Source organism: Nuphar pumila, chromosome 12 (genome assembly GCF_984573655.1).
Source record: "Nuphar pumila chromosome 12, dmNupPumi1.hap1.1, whole genome shotgun sequence".
Taxonomy (NCBI): Eukaryota; Viridiplantae; Streptophyta; class Magnoliopsida; order Nymphaeales; family Nymphaeaceae; genus Nuphar; species Nuphar pumila.
Genome location: NC_143260.1, coordinates 8526322 through 8536480, shown reverse-complemented (window position 1 = coordinate 8536480; position 10159 = coordinate 8526322). Strand labels below are relative to the sequence as shown.

General features: G+C 36.8%; 1 pseudogene; it reads left to right on the top strand.

Moving 5' to 3' along the window:
- The first annotated feature begins 1330 nt into the window (after window positions 1–1330).
- The window catches only part of LOC149819892 (xylan glycosyltransferase MUCI21-like), a 17658-nt pseudogene continuing 8829 nt past the window's right edge, over window positions 1331–10159 (top strand).

The following is a 10159-nucleotide window of genomic DNA, read 5'->3' as shown; positions in this document are numbered from 1 at the left end:
GATGTATGACAATACATTATGTAATCACATTTGTGTTTATGTTTTGATTCTCTAAAGTTTTGAGTTATTATTGATTTTGCATAAAGAATCTCTCATATGGGTTAGAGAGAATAGCAGAATAACAATATTAAAGGACCAATAGAATATGTGAGAGACCAACCTATTCATAAAGGTAATTTCTTTACATGCCTAAGCACTGAAGGTGAATTGTAGTGTAGTACAAGGAAATATGATATTTCATAAAGAGGTGTTCATATCCTTGACTCATACGATTCATCCTTGTGATAAAGGGTGGCATGTGAACCCACATGAAGAATTAAATCGAGATAACAGTATACACCTCGATTTATTACACTGTTGGTGTCAATGGGTCAAGTGGGAGAATGTTGGACATTTTGGGTTTTCGGGTCCAACCCACAGTCTGACCCGATTTGACACCCTGTTAGTGGGTCACGTAAGTGACTGAATAATGGAGGTAGTGGGTGGGGGTTACGTGAATGTGGAGAGACCACATTCACGTAACTGCCCAATTCTCCATTATATAAAGAGGTTTGGGGTTACGAAAATGATGAGATTTCGTAACATTTCCCTGCCAAAATATTGTTCTGCATTCAGGCGCAGCGGAACGGGTCTTGCTCACCGTCGACATTAGGCCTGTGCTCGTTGTGGGCGTCGACCGGCTGAGGAGAACGTCGAACTGCCTACACGGACAATGGCGAATCCAGGTACGCTCCCTGTCTTGTTTTTACAGGGTTTCGCCCAACATAAAGAAATAAGAATATGGGATGTCATAGAGGCCAACATCAACTTCTTTCTTTGAAACAGGGCAACAAACAATTTGAACAACTGAAGGAACATGTTTTCTAAGAGGAGAATCGCCATCAAGAGCAACAATAACCTCGGTTAGCTGCTAGTTGCGGTGCGGTGGGGGGGGGGATAACAACCTCTTCATCTTCTTGATTCTCCTTAAGAGTCTTAAAAGAATTTTGATTTTCAGATGAGTCTTTCAAGATTCATACTTTTTTGGCTTTGCACTACCAGCCTACCGACTGCAAGGCCCGCGACTTGACACAACTCTTGACAAGGAGCTTTGGGTATCCTCAAGCTAGAACTGGGCCAAAGTGAGTGATCCGGGTCTGAGGGTGGGCCAACCCCCCAGAGAAGAAACTTGAATCGATGATAGATTTTTCCCTAACCAGGCCTGCTGCTCCAGAACAAAAACATGTGAGAGACCATGGGAAAGGGTCTAAAGGCCATACCATAGAGGCCCAAGCACCTTGGGCAGGGTCATCAACCACAGTAGGCTTGTTGCCACTAGCAAGCTGCAGAGATGGAGTGCGGGGAAGATATCCTAGCAGTGGGAGAGAAGCTGCAGGCAACAATACAGGTGGGGTAATGGGTGACCATGTTGCCTCCCGTGTCGCAGTGCCTCGAGCATTAGGCTTGTTGCCACTAGCAGGCTGCAGAGGAGGAGCACATAGAAGAGAGCCTTGCAGTGGGAGAGACATTGCAGACTATGGTAGACTAGGTAGTCTTCCTCATCGCAGTGCCTCAGATCGACATGTGAGGCAGCAGAGACGACAGGGCCATGTAGCCGACTGACATCTCACTGACATGGTTCAGAGGAGCAACCGAACGACGTCCATCTCTTGTCACATCCAGCAGTCCCTGCTATTGCATCGAGGGAACTCTACTCGTACCCGAAGATGCAGCTCTGGTTAGAATGCCCCCGTCAAGGATGCAACGCTCTGTCATGTTAGCTCTTTAACTATGGGATGAGTGACCAATATAATCACCATCTCATCTTGAGTGATATCTTATCGCTTACAACCTTCAATGTAATTCTTCTCGTCTTGACATTTAATTCATAATGAGAAAGTTTGTCTTCTAAAAAAACATTTAATCGCGCCCACGAAATGCACCCATATTGTCTGTTATATAAAGATCTACAATTGAGTTGTAGGATTTTGACATGGTGAGTGTGACTATTTTCGTGATAAAAAAACTAACAACCATGAACTATTAAAAACTTTACTATATATATATATATAAATAAAGTACACTATCCAAAAGTTGAACCCTAACCAAATAAACCGACCATATTGTACATATTTACCATAAAAAATCCCAACTAGATTATACTTTTTATATTTATACAGAGAAACCATCCCCAAGATCAAAGAACTAGTCATGTTGGCTCTGCTTGTCGTACTTACGATCACTTTTTTGTTAGCGTAAAACTCATTGGGCTTACCCCTTTCCCTAGAGAGTAGACACACTTTAACTAGATTATATATACAAACTATTGTAGCAAAATATATTCTCGATTTGTTTTTGTTTTTACTTATGGTTTGAACCAAGGTTAAGAGGAGTAGAGTGATCCTTGTAAATAACAAGATAATTTTTTATTTGCATCAAGGTGAAAATAAGTTGAAGGCAAGATTAGTAGCAAAAGGACATTCTCAACGAGAAGGGATTGATTATGAAGAAACTTATTCTTATGTGACCAAAATGATATTTATTCATATTATTTTGGCATGGGTAGCTTATTTTGAGCTTGACCTATATTAAATAGATGTGAAAACTACCTTCTTAAATAGTAAACTAAATAAAATTATTTTCATGCAGCAACCAGAAGGTTTTGAAATTGAAGGTTAAGAGGATAAAATATACAAGTATAATAAATTCTTGTATAAACTTAAGTTGTCACCAAGACAGTAGTACTCTACATTTCATAATGCTATAACCAAGTTGAGTTATAAGGCAAATAGTCTAGACCACTGTGTATATGTAAAAAATAGTGTGAGTAAGTTTATTATAGCATTCCTCTATGTTGATGTCATATTAATTACAAGAAATGATATAGAAATGATAAAAGAGACCAAGTTATAGTTAAGTTCTTAATTTGAAATGAATGATATGGGTGAAACCTCATATATCTTTGGAATTAAAATACAAAAAATAAAAAATCAAGATTGTTATGTCTAAGTCAAGAAAAATATCTTGACTACATTCCAAAGAAATTTAGAATGAAAGGTATCAAGTCAAAGGATACTCCTGTAGTAAAAAATCTAAAAGTAAGTAAGAATGATTGTCCAAAAGATGAAGAAAAAAAGTTAAATGTTTCTTATGCTCAGACAATTGAAAGCCTGATGTATGCAATGCTTTGCAGTAGACCTGATTTAAGTTTTATTGTAAGTCTAGTGAGTAAATATCAAAGTATTTTTGAGCTTTCTCGTTAGAAAGTAGCGAAAAAGATTTTTAAATATCTAAATGAAACTAAGGAACCCAAGTTATGTTGTCAGTCAGATAGACTAAAGTTTGCAGGTTATTCAGATTCTGATTTTACTGGAAATGGAGCTGAAGCAAAGTTTACCTCTGGTTTTGTATTTATATTAAGAGGTGGGACAATTGCATGGTCATGCAAGGAGCAAGGGTGTGTAGCACAATATATCCAAGAAGCTAAGTATATTGCATGTAACATGGCAGACACCTTTGGTGTGTAGATAAATCAATTCATAAATGATTTGAAATTGAATATATTTCAAAAGATTCAGTTAAACTTTATTGTGATAATAAAGTTATTATAAGATTAATTTAAACAGGAGCACATAGCTCTAAAAGTAAGCATATAGAAGTTAAATATCAATATATTCATAATATACTTATAAAAAATGAAATAGCGATGAATTATATTCCTTTGAATGACATGATAGTAGATTCGCTAACCAAGACAGTCACTGAGAATGTTTTTACTAGACATATGAGTCAGATGAGACTTGATTATGTCTAAGTAAATAGTAAATAAATTTACTAGTTTGTGTGAATATCATTCAAAGTATGAATATCACTCAAAGTGTGTATGCAAGATTTTTGATAAGAACTAGCAATGAAACACATAATATCCCTTATTGTTAAATGAGAGGTGTAAGGTTTTGACCATAAGAGGATCGTTGGGAGGCCACCCCAATGGTCATTCTCCCTTAAAGGGTACAACCGCTTTACATGTACCAGTTAAATAATGAAACTAATTAAACTAAGTTAACATATAATTATCTTCTCTAATACACAGTTACATGTAACCAATGGTCATTCTCTAATACACAGTTACATTAAACTAAGTTAACATATAAAATTTTTTTTTTGAGATAACATAAAAAATGGCTACAATTATTAATAAAAATCTATTTCATATGGACAAATCAAAATATTTGCTGCAGTCAGGGCTGGGCTAGGATTGGACTGGGCTAAAAAAATGGATAAAAATCTATTTCATATGGCATCAGGGCTGGGCTAGGACTGGGCTTTTAAAAAAAAAAATTGAGGCAAGACTGGGATACAGCCCAGTCCTGCCCCCCTCCCCCAGCTACGCCTCTGAATAACCAAGAGTTTTCTCTCTTCATCTATGTCACATGGGTGCGGCACTTTTGTATTTTGATTTATTTTGTCATAAATAAAATTTATGCATTGTTATGAACTTCAAATTATCGCACCAGTGTTATATATTGCCATTAGATAATGTTTAAGAACTTTCCGTTGAGGTTGAGAAAGACTGCAGCAGAAAGTTTGATTTGTACATATGAAATAGTTTTTTATTAATAATTGTAACATTTTTTATTTTATGTCAAATTTTTTTTTCAAGGCGTTGCCCCTGAACCCTTGACTATCACACCAAATTTTTTTTTTTTTGCTACTACCCTGTTTGCCCCCCCCCCCCCCCCCCCCCCTCTCAGATGAATCCTAGCTACGCCCCTGGTCCCATGCGTTTCTCAAAGCTATTTATACCCTAAATAAACGACATCTAAAGTTTGCATAATAATGGCTGAAAACATAAGAGTTCAACCATGGTGTTTGGGAACCCCAAGGAGGTTTGACATAGAGGGATGAGGCCTAGGCTACCAGACAAATTGTCTTTGTTCAAATCTCATGAGCATCACCCCCTTGTGCAAGCCAAAGCATGGCAATTCTCTAGGCGCCGCTAGGTTTCTGTTTCTCAAAGCGGTTTCTCTCTAAAAATATCAAAAAAAAACATGGTGTTTGGCACGCTGGCATCATGGTGACATCTGATAGACATGCACTCCAAATAAACCCTTATTTAGGGTAGGTATGGAACCTACAACTTTTGGAAAAGGTAGTACACATAATAGCCTTTCACACTAATCCAAAAATCCTTCTAGAGGGACCATGTATATTCTCGTTCCCTTGCCTTTTTCCAACAACCATGTGTTTATCTTCATAACCATTAGGAGGTCTTATCTTATGACAATGTAAATAATAAAGTTGTCCGCAAGGTGAGAAGGTTCTCAAAGTTATTATGTAATATGTCTTTTCCTTGTTCCAACTGCCAGTGCCCAACCATCCTGTTAGGAACAAAACCACCATCTTCTTTTTTCTTTTTAACTATAGATAAAGATTTATGACTTAAGGACACGCTACTTTGGGTCCCGTGTTTAGGAAACAGGGGACGACACTTAAGATGTCATGTGACATGCTATCATATGTTTTTAATATATTTTTAGTTTTGAATAAATTTTTTTATCACAAGGTATCATGGTATAGAACTAATATATATATAATATAATATATGAGAAGTGCACATATTAGGCCTCATTTTTCGTTCTGCCGCATGGTTTTGAAGTGTTTTATGATGGATCTGAACCGTTAGATGTGTTTAGCATGCTCGATTTAATGGGAATAGACTCTTGATCATATTTTTTTAATGTTTTTATGACCCCAAAAAAAAATAGCACCTTCAAAGCCATTGCTTTTGGATCACAAAAAAATTTATATACAGGCCAGATTTCGATGATCCAAAAGCTGGTTTTCACTAAACAAAACATAGAGATTATAGATCACATATATGGTGTTAGATGTGAAAAAAAAGATCAAAAAAAATATAATTTTGAGAGGCCAGAATGAGAAAGTGGGCAGCACCAACGCATTACTCTATATATTATAGCATTTTCTACCCACATGAGTAAGGAATCCCTTGGTTAGAATTCATAGGTGAAAGCTGTTTTGACCAAATCTTACCTCATGGATATGTTCAGCATGGTCAAAATAGTAAGAATCAACTGTTGGATCATGGTTTATGCACACAAAAACACGTTTTGTTGAGGTTTCAAAATTTGGTATATTATCGGCTGTTGATTATTTAACCCTCATAAAATCTGGCATACAAATAAAAAAAACATGATGGCATGGTCATTTTCTATTAAACTTAATATGTAGTATGTAGATCACATCCAGAAGGTTAGATATGCAAAAGAGCTGAAAAAATGAAAATGTTACATTTTTTTACTAAGGGTTTCTTAATTACCCGGGCAGCAGCAAACATTATATATATATATATATATATATATATATATAGAGAGAGAGAGAGAGAGAGAGATGAACATATATTGTTTGAAGTCTTTTGTATGGGGCAGTATGAGAAATTGGGCCTAATCTCTCTCTCTCTCTCTCTCTCTCTCTCTCTCTCTCTCTCTCTATATATATATATATATATATATATATATATATATATATATATATATCGGGTTAATATTGGCTACTAATGAGCATAAATTACTTTTTCTTTAAATTTTTTTAATTTTTTGTAGATCTACATGGTTTTTTTTAGTAAGAAACTTGTTTTGAATCATATGATTATGATAAGTAATTAGGTTTTTAAAGGAATCCAAAAATCAATGGCTCACAATGTGCCAAAAATTTATATTTCAAAAGATCATATTTTTACATTAGAAAAGCATGATCCAAGGCTTGATTCTTAGCATAACACATCTATGTGGTTAGATGCAATTTGCACCTATGATTTCTAGCTCATTAGTTTTGTACTTTCATTAGTAGCCAATATTAACTTTTATATATATATATATATATAGAGAGAGAGAGAGAGAGAGAAATGTGATGGTGCCGCCCCTTTTCTTATTTTGCCTTGTTAGGCCGCTTAAAAAAGTGCAGTTTTTTGCAGTTTTTTGGCGTCTAACAACATAGATGTGAACTATAGTGTTTAGTGAGAACCGGCTTTTGGATCACCAGAATTTGACTTGTATGCAAGGTTTTCCGGTGATCCGAAACCAATGGCTATGAGGGCAACAATTTAATTTTCTCGGCTCATAAAAATATATTTAAAAACAGAAAACAAAATTCAAGAGTTGGTTCTCACTAAATCAAGCATGCTAAACACATCTAACTGTTCGTTCGGATCTATCATAAAACACTTCAAACTGTGCGACCTAATGAGTCTGAAAGAGAAAATGGGGGCAAATATGTTCAATTCTTATATATATAGTCCTACAATTTTCTTTGTTAATTAGGTAGGTCATGTTAGGATCCTCTAAAAATCATACTTTCAAGTATTTTTTGTTGGATTTGAACTGTTAAATATGATTATCATTACTTATTTACTAAAAAAAACTTTCTTTCAAATTGAATTGATGTAAAAATGTAAATATTTTATCATCAAATTTTAGTATAATATTAACCATTGCTTTTTTTTCTTTAAAATACACATCCAAGAATTAAAAAACCTTAGTACATCATTGAACAAGAAGAGGTGATCAAGATCAAGCCATATACTAGAAAATGGGAAACAAGTGTTATGAACACCATTGATGAGTTCACACTCATAAAGACATCAAGCTCCCCTCAGCACCATCACTGTGATGTTCATCACTCTGTTCCTGCTATCTTCTTCTCAACAGGAGGCTATACAGGCAATGTCTACCACGAGTTCAATGATGGAATCATCCCTTTGTACATCACCTCTCAAAGCTACAACAAAGAGGTGGTCTTTGTCATCTTGGACTACCACAATTGGTGGATAGCCAAGTATGGTGACATACTCTCCAAAATACAAACTATGCACCCATCGATTTCACAAAGAGCAATCAGAGGCACTGCTTCTCGGAGGCCATTGTAGGCCTCAACATCCACAACGAGCTCACCGTGAACTCGTCGCTGATGCGCGAAGATCCGAAAACCATAGTCGATTTCCGCAACTTGTTGGATGGTGCATACAGGCCTAGAATCAGGGGGATACGCAACGAAGAAGGTAGGCGAGAGGACGAAGACGAGGCCAGGCAGAGGCTGATTTCCAACCCCAAGTTGGTGATCATCTCAAGGAGCAATTCAAGAGCAATTCTGAATCAGGAAAGCTTGGTGAAGCTCTCCGAGGAGATCGGGTTCGAGGTCGAGGTGTTGAGCCCGACGCGGACGACGGAGCTCGCCAAGATATACAGATCTCTGAACTCTAGTGAGGTCATGGTGGGTGTCCATGGTGCAGCCATGACCCACTTCTTGTTCATGAGGCCTGGAACTGTGTTCATTCAAGTGGTGCCATTGGGTACAGATTGGGCTGCCCAGACTTACTATGGTGACCCTGCTACCAAGCTTGGTTTGAAGTCCATCAAGTATAAGATTCTGCCGAGGGAGAGCTCATTGTACGCACAGTATGATAAGGATGACCCTGTGCTGACAGACCCACAATCGTTAACCAAGAAAGGGTGGGAGGTGACCAAACGTGTGTACTTGGATGAGCAGAATGTGACGTTGGAATTGAAGAGGTTTAGGAAGAGGTTGTTGAGGGCCTACATCTATTCTGTGTCCAGAAGAAGGGAGAAGATGGGCAGTCTTGCTTCTTTGAAGCCATTGCCTGTGGTTGGTATGAGTTGATTTTTTTTTTATATTTATATTTTTTGGTTTTTTGAAATCGTTGATGATGATGGTGGTTTTGGTTCGTAAACCTGTGTTTGTTATATCGATTGGGAAGAGATTATGTGCTCTGTTTCGGTGTAGATAAGAAATTCATTCAAAGGAGTGCATCTCCAATTAATGTATAGAATAATATAATTTGTATACTTCCATCTTGAGTACCTTTCGGTTGTATTTCCTTCTCACTAACACCCAAGTTGAGGATTTTTATTGGATGTTTGAAAAGGTCCTTTTCTTCAAAAAATCCCTACACATAACAGTGATTTGGAAAATCAATGATTCAGTGAGGTTGTTAACGGCATTTTGTCGCGTGGGGATGCGGCACTGGGAATGCATGTTGCATTTTGGGGTAAGTACTTCGCTAAATACTCAAGTCTGATCACTGAATCTGCTCTCTGTAAGGACAATCCTTGATCCATTGGAAAGATTATTCAAGAAATAACTAATCAAATGGTTTAAGATTGTCAAAATCAAAGTATTTCTATTAATTCAAAGTCAAATTTCAGTTTTTAAGGTTTAAGGTCCCTTTATTGTAGTTTTTGATTTTCAGGATAAGACCTTTTTTCATTAAGTCCCTCGCTAAGACCCTTTAAAATCATAACTATAAGTGTTTTTTGCTTGATCCAAACTGGTAAATGTGTTTATCACAGTTTAATCAGTAGAAAACATGTATTAGATTGGGTATTTTTCTTACTCAGATGTGTTTATAGAGAAATAAAAAATAAAGGCTGATACCACTCTAAAAATTGATGATAAATAAATATTCAAGTTTTTTCATTAAATCAATTAGAATACCTCTCTAATCTTCTAATTTTTGGGGAACTTGGCAGTTAATGATAAACGAATATTTTCGGGTGGATGTAGGTAAAACTAGGGGTGTTGGGTTTGGTACGGACCCAGGTAGAACCTGACCTGGCCCCGATTTTTGGGTATGGTATCGGATTCGGACCCAGATCTAATCAGACCCACCATAAGAAAAACCACACCCGAACCAGATAAGAAATACATGAACCAGACATGGGCCATACCTGGTAAAATAATATTTTTTATCATTTTTACATTGAAAATTTGTGGGTCTTAATCAAAACTCGGGTTGGGCCCGGATCTGATATAAAATTTCACAAACTATACCTGTCTCCATGTATTAATTGGACCTTCGGATCCGGACCTGGGTCTTCTTATTTATCACCATACCCTGACCCTGGCCCTATAGGGTTTGGTACGGAAACTCGACCCGTTGACACCCCTAGGTAAAACTAAGCACAATCTGATCCGATCTGGCATAATTGACCGCTAATGGGAGTCACCTAGCCAGGTCTAGCTCCAATCTCCTTATGCAGCCATGCCCATCAAGGCAAAAATCACAAATAAATACATAAATTAATAAATAAACTGGCCTCTAATCAAATTCGATTATTTGAGATGTTTATCGTATTGGGATTTG